The sequence below is a fragment of the Schistocerca serialis genome, chromosome 8 (genome assembly GCF_023864345.2).
Source record: "Schistocerca serialis cubense isolate TAMUIC-IGC-003099 chromosome 8, iqSchSeri2.2, whole genome shotgun sequence".
Taxonomy (NCBI): Eukaryota; Metazoa; Arthropoda; class Insecta; order Orthoptera; family Acrididae; genus Schistocerca; species Schistocerca serialis.
The window spans coordinates 206,527,948-206,545,897 of record NC_064645.1 but is presented as its reverse complement, the minus strand read 5'-3'; the positions used below and the strand labels follow the sequence as shown (position 1 = coordinate 206,545,897).

The following is a 17,950-nucleotide window of genomic DNA, read 5'->3' as shown; positions in this document are numbered from 1 at the left end:
TGTCAACTGCAAATCTCAGGTTGTTAAGTCTCTTCCTAATGCGTCTAATTCTTTTTTGTTCCCAGTTCAATTTTGACACAGTCATTTCCAGGAAGGCTGAGAAGAGCTTGGGAGAAATGAGATCACCTTGTTTCACTCCTCTGTGAATCGGAAACTCTTTGAGTTAAACCCCTGACACTAACAAAAGCTGCAGAAGTTTTGTGTATATGGTACAGTATTTTAACATCAGGCACCTCTACCTTTTACTCAGCTAGGGCTTGCAGGACTGCAAGATTGGGCTAACCGAATCAAAGTCTTTTCAAAATCTACAACAGCTATACATAAGAGGCATTTGGCATTCATTTATCACTTCTCGGTGAACAAAAATATTACCTAGTAAGCTGACATTGCTGCAGAATGCAGCCTGCTCAATGGGTTGAGTCACATCAAGGATAGGGCTGATACGATTTAACAATATTCACATAAAAACTTTGCACTAAATGCAAGTTAGGCTTATGGGATAACAGCTTTTACGTCATGATTTTTTTTGTGGAGCAATGTTGTTATTTCTTCTTTATATGAGGCCAGGATTGATGCATGGGCAATAGAAGAAGTAAATACTTCTGCCACATGCTCATAAGATTCCTCACTAGCAAACTTCAGAATATCAAAGGGCAACTCATCAGAAAAAGCAGCAGTGACCTTTTTCAAGGTATCAAAAGCATATCTGACTTCCGAAGGAAGTGTTTGGAATTTTGGGCGCAAAGGTGAAGTCAGGTAATGTTGTAATTACCTTTTGTTTTGTGTACAGATTACTATAAAAACTCCTGATGAAATTTAAAATTTCCTCTCTATACGTAAGTCTACCATTGTCTCCATTTATTGCAATAATCTGCTTCTGGGCAATCATAATATTCTGTTTCTGTTTACCTCTATTTACGCATGTTTTGCTCTCTAACTGGATCTTAGAATGGTCTCATTGTTTTTCTTCAAATTGACTATCATTGCTTTTCTCATGGTTTTATACTGTTCAGAATACTCTATTTGCCACATATGGTATATCTCACAACTGGCCCTTCCTCTGACAAAGCAATTCTTGGCAGTGACTAAGGGTTTGGTGGGGCAACTGAATGAGGGTATGTAAAACTGATTTTTATAGCAGGGACAGTAACAAAGTATGAATCAAAATGAAAGAAAAAGAGTTGAAAAATGACATATGGTTTGACCAAGGTATTAAGTCAACAGATGAAAAGAAGAAAATCAGTTACTTGCATCCTACTGATGATGTCATGTGATATGGATAACAAGCTCAGATTGGGGAATGAAATCGCCTGCAGCATTTAGAATAATCTCAGTGTTTCTCCCATAAAAACCACAGAAAATCTAAATCTGAATGAGTGGGCAGTGATTTGAACTACTATAGCCCTAAAGGAGAGTCCTCTATCTGATCACTGTACCATGTTGCATTGATTGCAAGGATAATGTAAAGTTGTTACAAGTGTTATATCAGGAGGAATGAACAGGAAGGCTTCATTTTAGCCATGGCAAGAATTTAAAACCTCAGGGGGAAAACTGGTTCATATTTACGTAACATGCTGATACTGTACGATAAAGAGTTACAATCATTTGTTGTTTTTAGATGAATTAACAGTTCTTGACTGGCTAATATAGTTTAAACAACACTGGCTGAGTTGCATGTAACCTATGGTCTAGGGGTAGTGCCTCTGACTAGTAATCAAAATTTCTACGAACCAAAATCAAAACCAGCAACAGTTTAAATTCTGAATAAAAACCTTCAGCAATGGTGGCCAAACATTTCTGGGTTTGAGTGTCACCCTTGTTCTGCCACAGACCTTGTCAAAGAGAACAGGGCAAGAGGTCTGGGGCGTCCTCTTGCACTGGAGATGTCAAACTGCCACGAAACCCAGAAAAATCATCTATCATCAACAGCATGGTAATGCAAGGCAATGAAAATCACTATATGATGTGTATCCACATAACATGTAGTCTGTAATTGAAAAAGTGTCATAATAATCTCTCCTCATGGAGAAGATAAAGCGATTAGTTCTCCATTTGGATCTCTGAGAGGAGATTGCCTATGGGGAGGTAACCATGATTTAAAAAAAAAATTGAATAACCAATGAAAGGGGAGCCACTCCATGAGTCGAAGCATAGAATGTTAGAAGTCTGAATGTGATAGGAAGCTAAAAAAAAGGTTGACAAGGAAAATGCAAAGGCACAATTTACAAATCATGAAATGAAATGGAAAGAAGAAAAGGTTTTTGGTTAGATGAACACAGAATTATGTAAACAGTAGCAAACAATGGTGTAATGACAATACATTTTGTTACAAATAGGAAAGTGGGACAGAGAGTGAGTTACTGTGAACAGTTCAGTAGTAGGGTTGTTCACATCAGAAGCGAGGCAAACTAATGTCAAAAACAATACCTCAATGAAAATAATCAATTACAGATAATACAATATAAATGGATAGATAAAAAATCTACTCACAAACAGCAGCACGGGAACACACACACACACACACACACACACACACACACACACACACACACAAAAGGATTTAATGTTTACAAGCTTTTGGAGCCAGTGGCTCTTTCTTCTCGCGGAAGAGTTGAAGGGGAAGGAAGAGGGGTGAATGAAAAGACTGGAGAGGTTTAGGGAAAGTGGTACAGTTCAGAAAAGTCGCCCAAAGCCCCAGGGACTTACCGGACAGGATGAGAAGTCTACTAGTATCGAGCATTGGCCGTAATTTGAAGAAAAAAATTCTGGGAATGTCCGTTTGGAGCACAGCATTGTATGGTAGTGAATCATGGACTATTGAAGAACAGAAAAGTAGAAAATTGAAGCATTTGAGATGTGGTGCTACAAAAGAATGTTGAAGGACTGATAAGGTAAGGAAGGAGGAGGCTCTCCATACAATGGGCAAGAAAAAGAATATATGGAAAACATTGACAAGGAGAAGGGCCAGAATAATAGGATGTGTTTACACAGCAGCAAATAATGTCTATGGTACAACAGGGTAAAAAAACTGTAGAGGAAGGCAGAGATTGCAATTAGCCAACCAATAATTGAGAATGTAAGTTGCAAGTGCTGCCCTGAGATGAAGATATTGGCCCAAGAACGGGCTGCATCAAATCATTCAGTAGACTGATGACTGATAAAAAAAGGTTGGGTGTAAGGACTGGATAGAGAATGACTGTGTACTGGACTCCAGGAACCACTCTCTGAAAAACATGGACAGACTGGCTTAAGAAACAGAAGAAAGTTGGTTATAATTAAATAAGCGATGGTAGTGGCATTATTAGGCACAGAGCACTGGCGCTCTGTTACATGAAGATGGAGAAGGAATAGAATAATTCCTCCTCCGCATTTGCCTGAATCAGAATGCTTGGCCAGTAATTTGGATCCTGGGCCTCCCAGGTAATATTCTAGTGTTTTAACCCTCTTCTCACCTTGTGTGCTGGTTGACATATGGGTCATTCCGTGTCATGTCATCCAGGCCATTGTACCCATTATCTAGTTGTGAACTGAGATTTTGTGTACTGATTTTCTATCTAATTTCATGTACTTTTGCCCATTTTTATTGCTTTATGTACATTTTGTTGGTAGCAACTGCTGAAAGTTTGATGCAATGCGTTACTTCAAAGCAAACTGTAAAAATTTGAAAAGTGGCTGCAGTTTTTAAACAAAAAAATAGTATGCTGGCAGTTTTTTCCCTGAATATCCTTCCGGGCATGTAATTTCAGAAAACACATTAGAATTGTCCAATTAAATTTTTGTGAATTAATTTTATTTTTAAATCTTTTTGTGTCACTAATGGAATATTTTTAAAGGTATCTATGAGGGGGCAACACCTTAAAAAAATTACAATGTCTATGGATCGGTTTTGTTTAAAAGAAATTATTTGCAATTTTTTCTGAGATGTACATGATGGATATCACTACAAGAAGCATGATTATACAAGTATAAATCTTGCTCTTTAACTAAAAATTCAAGCTTCCACTGCAGAAACTGTGGGGACTATTGTATTTTTAAATTATAAAGGAGCTTGTCTATGAAAGTCTGAATTCCTGAATCTATAAACTTGTTTTTATCATAAGTGAAAAGGTAATTGACCTGCAACACCAACATTTTGGAAATGTGAATATATCTAGGTAAACTTTCACTACCCAAAATTTCAAGGATTTGCGTGACAATGGGTGTCATTTCCTAAAATTTCTGGATGATTTGACATGGAATGACCCATATGAGAGCTGTCCCAGTGTGGACTGGTTTCCTTACCATTTTTCTAGTCCATGAAAGTAAAATAGTTAGTAGAAAGTACAGGCTTTATTAAGGTGAGGAGGAAGAACACTGGTTTGCATTCAGATGAGATGTTTATTAGCCTATTCACCACACAAATGAAACCCTATTGAAGCAAACACAAACCCTAGAATAGAGCGATGATTCTCAAGTTTCAGAACCATGTTTTACAACTACAGGGGTCAAATATGAAAGAGCATAGAAGGGGTTTTTTACTTTTGATATGGAAGATGAGATAGTACAAGCAGCACAAAACAAGCAACACTCAATGTAAGCCAACCATTACGTGTTAAATAAACTCACTATGCGTGCCTTCTTTTTCTTCTAGAATATCTTAGTTTCTCATGGTCTCTGTGAAATGTTTTCTGTTTTAGAGTGTTCATTTTACAAAAAGTTCAAAGTTACACGTTAACTGTATTTTATACATCTAACAAACACTTCTATCGTATGCAATAGCTTCTGAGGTACTATTATGTGCAAACATTTATCAGTTTTCTGTGTAGTTGTTTCCTGACCCAGTGATCTTCTGAACCTCAAATATTCCCAACATAAAAGCTGTTCAGATACATTCAGTCTGACTTAATTTCAATGAAAATATGGCTAAAGATGCTGCATTTCATTAGACCATATTTAAAAGACTTTTTGTTCAGTTGTTTACATCTGATATGGACGATAAATAAACTATAATATTAAGCAATTTAGATTTTAGTGTTTTGACGCACTACTGTCATAACAGTCGATTACTTTGTACTTTTTTAGTTTATTTCTGTTCTTGTGATATTTTGGTTTACCATTCTATTTCTTTTGCTGATCTGGTATTACTTGGCATACTCAGGCACTGACCATACGTTTTGGTGAATGTGGTGTCATTTATCTAACTCATCATCATCATCGTCATCATCATCATGATTTCCTTCCAGCAAGTGGGTAGGTACTTTGTGAACGATATGCCTCCATTGGTTTCTGTCCTGGTATAGCTTTTCCCTCTGCACTACATCCCATGTTACTCTTCTCCTCTTGAGATCTTCCTTAACCTGGTCTGTCCATCTCTTTCCAGGGCACCCAACTGGTGTTCTTCCTGGTACCTCCATCTCCAAATACTGGCATGGAGTTCGAATTGGGTGCATTCTCTTCACATGACCGAACCACTTCAATCGCAAAGCGCTCATTCTCTCCTCTGTAGTGAATGTCACCTGAAGGTCTCTCCCTACATAATCGTTACTGACTCTGTCTCTCGTAGTTTTTTGTAGAGCTGACCTAAGGATCTTCATTTCACATTCTTGTATTTGACTCTCTTCTCTGTTATTTATGAAACAGGCCTTTAGACCATACATCATGACTGGCAGGAGATAAGTTTTATACATGGTCTGTTTGGCTCTTTGAGGGATTTCCTTGTCCCAGATTAGATTTCGTACTTGGTGGAAGAAGCTAGATCCTTTTGTTATTCTGTTTAAAACTTCTAGTTTCGAACTTCCATCGCATGAAATGATGCTACCCAGATAATTGAAGCTTTTCACATATTCAACCTTCTCCCCCTCTAGTACGATGTGACAGGGTGTGGGTGTCCTGCTCATCTTCACTGCCACTGTCTTGTTCCTACTCATAGTTAACTTGAATTTTTTAAATTTTTTGTTCCAGTAATCTAGTCTCCTCTGAACCTCCATTTCCATCTCTCCCCAAATGGCGATGTAATCAGCAAAAACAAAAGTGTTTAGATCTTCATTTTCTTCTTCCTTGATTTCTTTCATGATTGTGTCCATAAGTGTAAGGAAGGGTAAAGGGAGAGATTTAACTGCCTTGATGAACATCTCTTTTTGTCTTAAACCATTTTGATCTTCCACCTCCTACTTGTACGCTGCACTCACAACCACTGTACAGCATCCGGACTTTTTCAATTAATGAATCAGGAACATTATGTTTTCTGAAGCATTCCCATATCTTATCCCTTGGTACACTGTCATATGCTTTTTTCCAACTCCATGAATACTACTATCAAGTCCTTTCCTTTTTCCCAATATTTCTCCATTAACTGACAAAGGGAGAAAATGAGCTCTATTGTTCCCCTATTACTTCTGAACCCACGCTGTTGTTCCTCTAATTGATGTTCTAGAATTTTCTGCAATCTTTTTTCTATGACATTTTTCATTATCTTAAGGCAATGTGATTCCTCGGTAGTAGGTGCATTTCTTTCTACTACCTTTCTTGAACAATGGTATTATAATTCCTTTTTTCCATTCATCTGGCACTGTTTTCTTTCCATATCACTCCCAGCACCTGGTGCAACCATTGTATTCCATGGACTCTTGCGTCTTTAATCATATCCGCTGTCAGCTCATCTACTCCAGCTGCCTTCCCACTTTTCACCTGTTTCACGGAATTCTCACTTTCTAACCAAGAGATTGGATCCTGCTCTTCCTCTAATTCAATGACTTCGGTGTCACTTTCTTGTGCACCTTCCCCATTCAGTAAGATTTCAAAATAATTCTTCATCTCTCCTCTGATACCTTCCAAGTCCCTGATAATGTCCCCATCCTCTATTTGAATCGCTTTTATGTCTTCTCTATCAGATCTTTTACTTTTCAATAACCCATATAGCAGTTTCTGGTTCCCTTTGCTAAAAACTGACCGCCGGCCGGCCGCCACAGAGACTAAATCTGAGTCGTTCACTTAAGGTGGCCAATAAAACTGACCGCCCCTGACAACTCTTTAAGTCCGGCCATCTGCACAATCTGGCAACACTGTAAGATGCGGAAGTGTTAGGAGGAAGTGTTGTCTACTTCCTAGTTCGGATGGATGGAGTGAGCCCGTGGTCTTGCGGTAATCGTCATGCATTCTAAACTTAGAGTCGCATGTTCGCGTCCCACTGATTTTTTTTAAACACATTTCGGTCTAAAGTTATGAGTCTGATTGAACATCGAAGACAATTCGCTTAACATTCTACCCACCCTCAATAACAAGTATTACAGAAACAATTCCACAGGACAGCTCGTGGCTGCGTCGCGATCATAATAGCTTACGCTCGAGCGATTCCTCGCGCTGCAGCGGCTACCGGCCACCGGCCAGACGCCACCCGCCACCTGAAATCCGGCGCCGCCCATGTGAAGGCGGCGCCACGCTGTCAGTGTATGTATCAATGCCATTTTCGAATTTGAAGTTCTAGTTATCATCTTGCAGTTAAGCATTGGATTTTGCATACTTGAAAATCATGAACTACAGTTAAGCATTGTAAAATTGAGTCGCAAGTGGAAAAAGGTGTAACATCTGCAACACCATGTTTACTTTTGGTATAACAGAGGGGAGAATGTAGAGGAGGCAGCTAGAAAGATTTGAACTGTGCGTGGAGCGAGTGCTTTTGGGAAAAATACGCCAGAAAGAGATATTCTTGTTTCAACAAAGATCGTTCTGGCATGAATGATTTTCCACATTAAGGAAGTCTCGACTACTGATATATGTGACATTTTACCATTTTACCATCATGCGACATTTGCATTCAACAGGCAAAGTTCAGAAGTCTGGTGTAGGAGTACTGCACGCTCTAATTCGAAACAACAAAAATCAACGGAGTGACTATTATTGAACGTCATCAGGTCGTTCATTGAGCATTCCTCTGCAGTACTGTTACTGGTGACGTGTTATGATGCCTTTATCGTTAACTTCCTAAGAAGAAATGAAAGGCTGAGCCCCACCAAAAGACGTAGACTGGAGCAAAGAGTAGTGTGAATATAATATTTTACGTTTGATAGCTCCATAAGTGTGTTTTGGACTACGAATTCTGCCCCAAGGGGTGTGTGTGCAAAACAGCTGGAATTTGTTAATAACTGAGACACCTTTCGGTCGCAGTGTAAGAAAGTCGAGCAACAAAACTTTATCACCTGTGCTACTGCATGATAACTCACTTTTGATTTGAGAAACAAAACTATCCAGGATATTGATAGGAAAGTCGTCTCTCGGACACTTGTATTGATAGGGAAGTCCTCTCTCAAGCACTTATCCCTCTCGTCATATATTCGTAAAATATTACCTTTCCCGCTCTTGATCGATCAACCGTCAAGGCAATTCATACCTAGACGAAAATACTCTTAAAACTACTATGGTTTAATGACATCGTTAAAACTAGTAGGTTTCTACGGGCGTAGAATTTGCAAACAACTTTAGCATAGTCAGATTGTTGTAGACATCGTGAAAGAAAATTCAGCTGCTGATTAATTTTTCTTTGATGATTAATATTACGATTAGAAAACTAATGGAAAATGCAATTAAAATATTCACTGTGCCAATACAAATTAAATTCAGCTTACTACAGAAACATCACGACGGCAATCTATCTTAATAAAGTATTATGTGTCTGTAAGACGATTGAGCCTATTTTAACACGACTTTTGACTTCGAAAAGATCTGTATTTACTTCATTTCCTGTATCATTCGCAAGTATTATAAAAATGTGGCATTTCATAAATAAAATTATGTATTCACAACAACAAAAAATATGTCGGCAGAAAACAAAAGTGGCATAATGAAATTGGTACTACCATAAGTTTTCCGCTCTGACACTAAGGGTTACGGTAAGTAGCAAGCCGAATTTTGCTCGAGCGTTATCTTTTACGATTCCGTTACTGAGTTTGTATCTGCCTGCTTGTAGCTCAGCTACAAAAGAATTAAAAATCTGGCTTTCAGTGAGTCTCGAAAGGCGAACGAAAGCAGCTTGCACCTGGTAGCCAAGCATGTTACCTGGGAACTGTTTTTTTCTAAAGTGGAAAGACATCCTTTTGTAGTTGAATTGTTGGCAAATGTCAGTCAAACGTGTGCCGTTGGTCTAAGCGTTTCGGTATGTTGAATTTGTATCAATGATTTTTCTACAGTTTTTTTCTGTTCCAAATAGAGAGTTGAAGTCTCCCATTAGTATTTTCGCGTCATCTTGGTGAATTTTGCTCATAGTATTTTCGAGTGTGTTCCAGAATTTTCCGACATTTTTGGTGTTTCTTATCTTCGATGTTGGTGGCGCCATGTCATTGATGAGTGTTTATTTTTTACTGGGGCTCTGAATGAGCATAGTCATAAGTCGATTGTTGACGGGTGTGATTTCTTTGACAGAGTTGATGATAGATCTGTGTTCGAGAAAAGCAATGCCGAAGTTTGGTACGCCTTTCGCTACCTTTAGTTGTATTTTGCTCTTGAAGATGCAATGGTTTCCGTAATGCAAGGTTTCACTGTCAGTCGTTGTTCGTGAAGAGCAAGGATGAGAATTTTTTGTTGGTCGATTTCTTTTGTGAGATTATTTAGTTTTCGTGCTTGGATCAATGTACCGAGGTTTGGTTTTCAAATTCATGTTTTTTGCTTGTATGGAAATTTACCAGAGATCTTTGATATTCTCTGCCGTGCTAACCTGGACTCCCCAGAATCCGAAAATCCAACTGCCGCCTGTCGACAGCCGGGTTGTGTACCACCTGGGGTAAAGTTGACTTTGCTTGCACAGTTCATGTTTGCTTGTGTTTCGTTCGTTTGGCTTGGGTGATACGAGGACCGGACAGGACCAGAGGGTGTTGAAGCCTTTTGAAGCAAATATTTTCAGCCTAGCTCATTGAGCTAACAAACGGTGACCAGAGTAGCGGTGATTTTCACTCAGACGTGCGTGGATTTTGGGTTCAACGGATTGAGTAGCCGTTAAGGATTGTGTTAAGTGTTTGGTTCACCCCAAGTATTTGATTTCATCGGTACCACCCGTATGGCGGAGGGTTTCCCCTATCGGCCCCACGGGATTTTTATTATTATTATTGTCATTATGTCATCAGCAAATCCGATAGGGTGCATCTTCCCACCACTGAAATAGATGTGCATTGTTAGATTCAGTATTTCCATCACATAAATATGGGTTATAATTACGTTACATTGCTGCTAGTAGAAATATTTCTCAGTTTTTCTTAGGCAGTTGCTACCTGTTACTCCATCATATGAATTTATGTGCGCAGCATTGTTGCAATACAGACGTTCAAATTATCCGATTTCTGTAATTTCATTTCGATACCAGATCGTTCTAATCGGATTAAGCCAGTCAGGCTTATTGTGGATATCCGAATACGACTCTCATCGTTTGATAGACTGGGTAAACCACATTCTTAATCGGACGGTTAAATCTAGATCACTTGTTTATGACAGGGCCTGAATTCTTAAACACTGTGGAAAATAATAATACAATGTGCTTATTATTAAAATGTTATTTAAATATAAATACATGAATGAACGAGATAAGTTTATTTACAGGAGCAGAGCCCCATCCATCATAGCAGAGCAGTGCGAGATTGGTTTCAGGGCCAAGAGAGGATAAAGCTGTTGCCGTTTGTTCCACGATCACCGTACATCAACCAGATAGAGAATACGTGGGCAGAGGTAACAAGGTCATTGCCATGTGGACCTACAAATGCAAGCGACCTTTGGACGAATATAGAAAACGTATGGTGGGAAGTAAACCATCACGCTACACTGTCGACGACTTAATGAAGTCAATGCCCCTACGCCTTAGAGAAATCTTACGTAATGATGGTGGGTGGGTTGGTTACAAAAAGTATAATCGTCCACAAAACCCATGTGGACAATTATCTGATAGTCGGTCAAGCTTTGCTTTGTCGCATCTGTTTAGATACAAGTCCATTTACTTTCAGTCTCCTCCTTACAATTCTTGCAATGCAAGGTAATTGAAAAATCTCATCCACTCGACGCCAACTGAGGAATTGACTGGTGCATGTGTTGTTCAACACACAGTAGTTGTCACCCTCACTGGAATCAATGACTGTTTGTGTGTGTGTGTGTGTGTGTGTGTGTGTGTGTGTGTGTGTGTGTTTTCGTGTTCACGCACAATCTGAATCAATACTATTAACATTAGAGAGACAAGCAACAATAAATATTGCATGAAATGTGACTGTAAAGTATTTTAATGCGATGGGAAGTTAGAAACTGACTTTTTACCCAACCCACGACCTGCATATTACGTTACGTTAAGTAAGATGTATTAACTCCATAGTATCGTTAGCAGAGACAGTGCGTTCTTGTTGTCGAGGCTCGCAACAAGTGCAGCGATTAGCAGTGCCCCATGCCGCCGCGATTTGTTTATGTTGGTTGAGCGTGGACACTGCACTGCAGCAGACGTTTCGCCATAAACAGAAAGAAATCACCTTGGCTCTGACTGCAGTGAGCGGATATCACTGCCTGCGTGTTCTTATAGTAACCAACGTGAGACTCTACTCACAGGTGCCATGGAGCAATTGCAGCGGGTATCATGTCATTAGTCATCAGAACATTAACCAGTGATGAAATGTCCGCTCTATTTGAATCCCAAGAAAATAGGAACCTTCTCACAAAGGAATGTGAGGTGATATCTAAATTTATCCAACATACAAAAATTAACTGCAGGGCTTTCATGTATGCAGTAGTAGCACACAAGGAAATATTATGCCTTGGAAGCGTATATTTCATTTCCTCTTCTCATATTAACGCCCTTGTTTTAGTATGAAGTGAGAAAAAAACACGAAAAACTAAAGTTCCTGTGAAGCATATCAGTCATTTCCTCTTCTCATATCATAATTTTTATTGTAGTATGAAGTAAAAAAAACAAACAGTTTAAGGTTGTGAAGCATAATATGACACCAGATTCTTATCGTAGGCGCTATCGGAAACGTAAAAAGCAGGGAGCTGTCCATTCTTTTGCCCAATAGTCTGTCTCCGTTCATGCATTACTCGCGCTAGGATATTCTTATTTAAGGACTTGTGGGCATCAAGTTCTTCAGCAGAACAAGCCTTATGTTATTGTGCTAATTACGGCATGGAAAAAATGCAACAAAGACGATTTCCCCTAAAGCAGTGGGGATATTTGCAAATGTCTGTATTCAGCAATGACTGCCAGCTGCCACAACACTTCACAGAATCCATGCGGCAGGCAACACAACTGTGCGTGCACTTCAGACTAGAAGAGCTCGGCCACCCCGGCCGGCATACTTGTATACTGACCATTCATTATTTGACTAAATGTGAACTACAATCTGATTCGCATATATAAGACATGGATTATGACAGTAAGACGTCAGGGAGATGGATGGAAACGTCAAATCAACGTCGCTTTCCAAGTCGTATTCAATCCAGAATGAGGTGTTATTAAGGTAGTTGAGCGTTCTAGCAATTACACTTTTGTAATTCCCATATGAGTATTCCGACAGCCAAAAGAACCTGTTAGCGAGAAACGATCGGGAACTGCATTCACATCAAATTGCAAGAACTTGAGACAATACGTGGACTATTCTCTTCGCTGGGTGACCTATTACTGTTATTTAGGATTCTCTCCGTCCTAGGCGTAATGCAAATGGAACTTCAGAGGCGCTTTCCGCTATTCTTGACAAACGTCAGCAACTTGTAATCACTGCGAGTTACAACTGCGTGATGATATGGCTCAGGTTGTCAGTAGTTGTGGTGGTGTTATGCTGTCAAACTGCTTACAGTAACAATGGTGGCACACATAATTTAGCGCTGACTATCTACTTAAGTAAAGATAGTGTGGCGTCGTCGCTTCTCTTTATTTGGCCTCAGCTTGAGTAATCCGATTTAACGAACATGGTACTCCATTCACGGGCAGCTAATGACACAGTATGACAACAGAGATCATCGTGCAGTTATTACATTAATTCTGCAATGAATTGCTTAACAAATATTACCCTCAGCTATGCAGCTGGAATGACTCATAACACAGGTACTCTGTGTTGCACTTGGTTAAGGGATCAGTTCGCTGCAATCCTGTTTCCACTGTTCGTAAATACTTGTATACTTCATAAAAGGTTCAAGTGGCTCTGAGCACTATGGGACTTAACTTCTGAGGTCATCAGTCCACTAGAACTTAGAACTACTTAAACCTAACTAACCTAATGACATCAGACACATCCATGCCCTAGACAGGATTCGAACCTGCGTCCGTAGTGGTCGCGCGGTTCTAGACTGTAGCGCCTAGAACCGCTCGGCCACCCCGGCCGGTATACTTGTATACTGACCATTCGTTATTTGACTAAATATGAACTACAGTCTGATTCGCATATATATGCCATGGATTAGCGCCGGCATAAAGCAATGACTAAGGGTTGGATGGCGTTGAAGCCCCGTTACACTGATGGCAAGACAAATGTTCGCAAATCACCTCTATTGCCTCGCGAACCAATTGCATCTTAAATATCGAAGGACCGACGTCCACACTGTCACAGCGCGTTGAAATACAGCTAAGACGGCAGATGAATATTTGTGACCGACTGGGCTTCGAACCTGGACCTCCTGGTTACTAGACAGACATGCTGATCACTGCACTTTTTTTTTTTTTTTTTTTTTAAGTTTGAGAAGACTTTCAGCACCAGGTAGGCGGAGGCAAAGAGGGAAGGGGTCGAAGATCCGAGGCCTGGCCTCAATGCCTCCCCCATACCTGTCACTGAGCAGCTGCATTATTCCCATGTATTCCATGTTTGCACCCATATATACCTTTAAATTGTGGAAAAAAAATTGAAGTAGTAATTAAGTGAAAATAAATTACAGATTGCGTGCGTTCCTTGTAGAACATAACATAATAACAGTGAAAAAGGTGACGGAAAAATACATAACAAACATTCATTCAGAAATATATTCACAATTTAAGTTATTTAGCACTGGATGCATATGAGGTCTGTAAGGAAGCCATATATTTTTCCACAAATGAAAAAAAAAATTCGGAGCCAGAGGGGTTTTGCCAAATTGGAATAGTTCTGATTTTAGAACCAACGTAAAAGAATATTCCAGGAATAAAAAAAAGTGAAAGAACAGTATTGTACTTCTAATCAAAAAAACTGTCCACCTCTTCGTAGTCCACATAAAGCAATAGATAAAAAAAATGGAAACCATTCCTTATACTTGTTATTCTTCTTCAGCGTAAAATGTTGTTCTGCAGTATAAAACATGTACTCTTCTAAGTTGTAAGTTTGTTGGTTACGACGTAAAACACAAACTGTCCCAGACGCCACGAATAACTGTTATTCTTTGCGGACGGGTAACATTTCCAGTCGGGTTGTAAAGCTTCAGTTATCGGTATATGACTTTCTGCGGTTCTGTTGATAGTGCTAATTTCTTCCTAGTCCAGTTCCAAATTCGGATTCTATTTTTACATAAGAATATGTGCGCTACAGTTTCTACAAGCCGACATTTGTCGCAGTACGGAGATGTCTCAATTTGATTTTCCATAATCGTTCCGCTGAGGGTATGGTTTCGTTTACAAAGTCGCACCATACGGCACTGACTCTAGTTGGTAGAATTTTATTGTTGATATTTTTCCAGACGTTCCTCCAGTTTTTTGTAGGTTAATTTACCGGAATTGGTTTGTGAAGACAACGTGTGGTAATGTAATCATAGACGGTTCTAGTGTTGGTTTGTACTGGTGGAAGTCTTATACAGCTCCAATCGCCACTGTGCTTTCGGACGTAATCTAGGCTGGCATGCTACATCAACAGGAGCGTTCCTATCCCCAGGATCTAACGAGAGGAAGAGAAGTTTCGTGATGCCTGTCTTAGTGGCATGTATTAGTTTAAATGCACGTCTTTAATGCCAAGTCCTCCATTTTGCCTCTGCAAAGTCGCCGCGTGGAGGGATACTTTAAAGATATTTTGTTTCCACACATACCAAGAGGCTACAGCTAATATTTTATGTGCAGTGGCCTGCAGTATCGGTAATACTGCTGCGACATGATATATTTTGCTAAGTGTGTATGCATTTATAAAGTGAACTTTCTGCAGTCGGTCTAACAATCGCATGTCATGGTCCTTCAACAAGGTTCCGATGACATTAAGTTTCCGCTCCCAATTCTTCGTAGCCATGCGCTTTGGATTTGCCCTTAACCTCAAGCCGAGTTGGAGTCTCTCTTCAGTTACATCCAACCAGTGCGCACCTGTTGCACTATTGTAAGAACCGAGATGCAGGTTCATTTGGCTACAAGAATGCGTATGTCCCTCCAGCATGACGGGGCTCCTGCACATTCTAGTCGTCAGGTGACACATTATCCAAACCTAACATTTCCCGGAAGGTGGATCATTAGATATGGGCACTTTTCTTGCCCTTCAATGTCCTCGGACCTTATCTCTTTGGATTTTTGCCTGCGGGGATGGTTAAAGGCGAAGTCTACAAAGAAAAAGTAAACCCAAGAGCCGATTTGATCGTTCGGATTATGAATAGTGCAGCCCTCATAAACGAACGCAAAGACGACCTACACGTGGTGTTATCAAGAGAAGTCAAATGTGCATTGAAGTTGGTGGCGGAATTTTTGAAAATCAACTTTGAATGTCCTCGTTGCCTTTGCTTTCAGTTTGTTAGGGTTACGTACTAACAGCTGTATCTCTGTACAAAATAAAAAGTGGACGCATTTATATGGAATTTTTTTATGTAAATCGTCTGTACTACCACCTACTAAAATATCTAATATTCCTCCTGAAACACTCTGTGTATGGATATATGTGTGGTCTCTGTTCTTTCGGACATGTCCGAAAGAAAATGCTTCATGGCATTCTGCAACGACCTTCGGTCGCAGGGGCTGATAGAGATTTCAGAGCTGCTTGGCTGTCTGAATAAAAGTAGATGCTACGATTTTTGTAGGGTCTACTCTAATTTTCCTCCGTGCACATGCTGACATAAAAAAAGTGTAATACTGTGGCCATCTTCTCTAAAGAGATTCTAGGCAGTACACCAGACCTGGTACTTTCATCTGTTTTCGACCTGTCAGTAAACCATTATATTATGTCTCCTGCACGGTGTTGTGGATCGTTTTCCCACTGCTACCTGCTTCCAACTGTTACATGGCAAAGTTGATTGAAACAGCTAGAAGTTATTGTGTAGTTAGCCGGTATTTCCCCAGCCATCGCCTTACTGATTTGGGATTCCGTATATTCTAACTATATCCAGTTATTTCCAATTTTTAGCCTTTATGTCCCTGCCGCTGCCTCCATTTTAAGCCACAGGTGCAAGGCGGGCATGTCTAGCATAATATCCATTCCATGAGTGAATGTCCTGCTAATTCCATCTGTTTGTGAAAGCAGCCCAGTCTCTGCACTTTGCCAGACTCGCTAGCAGCCACCTTCTGTTCGACTTTGTTCATATTATAGGTCAATAAATTATCATTGGTCTTTTTGCAGGGATGTATATCCAGTACGTACTGGGTTTAGACCCCAGTTTACCCTAAAGCAGCTTCTAGTGCTTATAAGATAATCTTTCGCAGTGGAACATATTCTTTATGTGAGGTGTTCATAATAGTTTTCCATCCAGGGCTACCTCTAGATACACTACAGCCCCTCTAAAGTTTCATCGAGAAACATAATTTTTCAGTATGTGTGGTGGACATGCTTTTCCATAAATAATACTACACCAATTTTCGTGGGGCTTGTCTTTAAATACTTTTTCACAGTGTTCAGTGCACATAGGTTTAACAGCACCAGCAAATTTTCTAAGTCTTACTGTGAATAGATCGTCTACTTATTCTTTTCAAGAGTAGTCTCCTACATTCAGCTCATCTATGAGTTCATTCACCACTAGGTTCTTCATCTCTAACCATTTACTCGAAGGTCGTATTACTCGACATCCAGGAAGAGACAGAGAGCATCCAGAAAGGGTAGTGCTTTTTCCACCTTCCCAACAAGTTGGTGAAGTGTTACTTCACATGATTTGCTTCGCAAGTATTATGAAAATGTGGCAGTTCATAGATAAAGTTATGTATTCACAACAACAAAAAGTATGTCGGCAGAAAACAAAAACGTGGCATTATGAATTTAGCAGTACCTCAAGGTTTTCGCTTTGACACTAACAAAAAAAGAAGCAAGACGAATTTTGCTAGGGCGTTGTCTTACGATTCCCTCATTGAATTTGTATCTGCCTGCTTGCAGCTCCGCCACAAAAGAATTAAAAATCTAGCTTCGGCGAAGCTCGAAAGGCGAACAGAGGCAGCATGCACCTGACAGGCAAGCACGTTACCTACGAGCTAGCGAATAGGCGCGGTGTCTTCCACTTACATATTGACCCAGTAAGCGCTATGGCAGATGAACCGCAACATACGAGGCGACAGTAGTTGTATTTCTCATGTGGAACGACTTTCGTGGACTCAAAAGGATTAACTGATATCCTTATGTCACGTCTCAAGCGAAAATCACTCAGTATTAAATTGAAATGACACGATAATATCAAGTGAATTTAGCAGGATAGTTCTGTGCCATCAAGGAAGTGACTCGTCGGTCACAGAGTTGCCAAACATATTCTGCGCTGTTGCCAAGTTTCACTTATACCGCCGGGAAGGATACCAGCTGATGTGTTCTGTGAGTGACCTCGGAAGTGACTATAGCTTCGTTTCAAAGTTGCGGTTGGCAAAGGCTGCAAGATCCTCATTACATGTCAATGAGTCTTATTCGCATTTCTGTAACTAGGTTTAGGGGCTATAGTGCAATTACTTGTAATACATCGATGCACTGAATGCAAACTAAATGTCATAAATTAATAACTGCGGCAATTATTTGTGTTTTACTGACTTAATCGGACAGAAACCTTGAAAGCGTATTCACCAGACGCGATTCACAGTTTTGGAACTTCTCCAGTGGTTGAGTTGGCAATGTATATTTGCTGTACA

At 39.9% G+C, this 17,950-nt stretch overlaps 2 protein-coding genes across 3 annotated transcripts in view; one reads left to right on the top strand and one right to left on the bottom strand.

The window, feature by feature from the left end:
- The window catches only part of LOC126416499 (cyclin-H), a 79,866-nt gene that overhangs the window by 24,447 nt on the left and 37,469 nt on the right, over window positions 1-17,950 (bottom strand). The window contains exon 1 of one of the 2 annotated variants that reach the window (XM_050084239.1): window positions 17,343-17,486. The exons of the other annotated variant lie outside the window; for it this stretch is intronic. The gene's annotated coding sequence lies outside the window, so the exon portion shown is untranslated. Of the gene's footprint in view, window positions 1-17,342; window positions 17,487-17,950 lie in introns of those variants that run through there. 2 annotated transcript variants of the gene reach the window in all.
- LOC126416920 (cilia- and flagella-associated protein 45-like) overlaps window positions 1-17,950 on the top strand; it is a 155,313-nt gene that overhangs the window by 101,448 nt on the left and 35,915 nt on the right. The window lies entirely within an intron of this gene.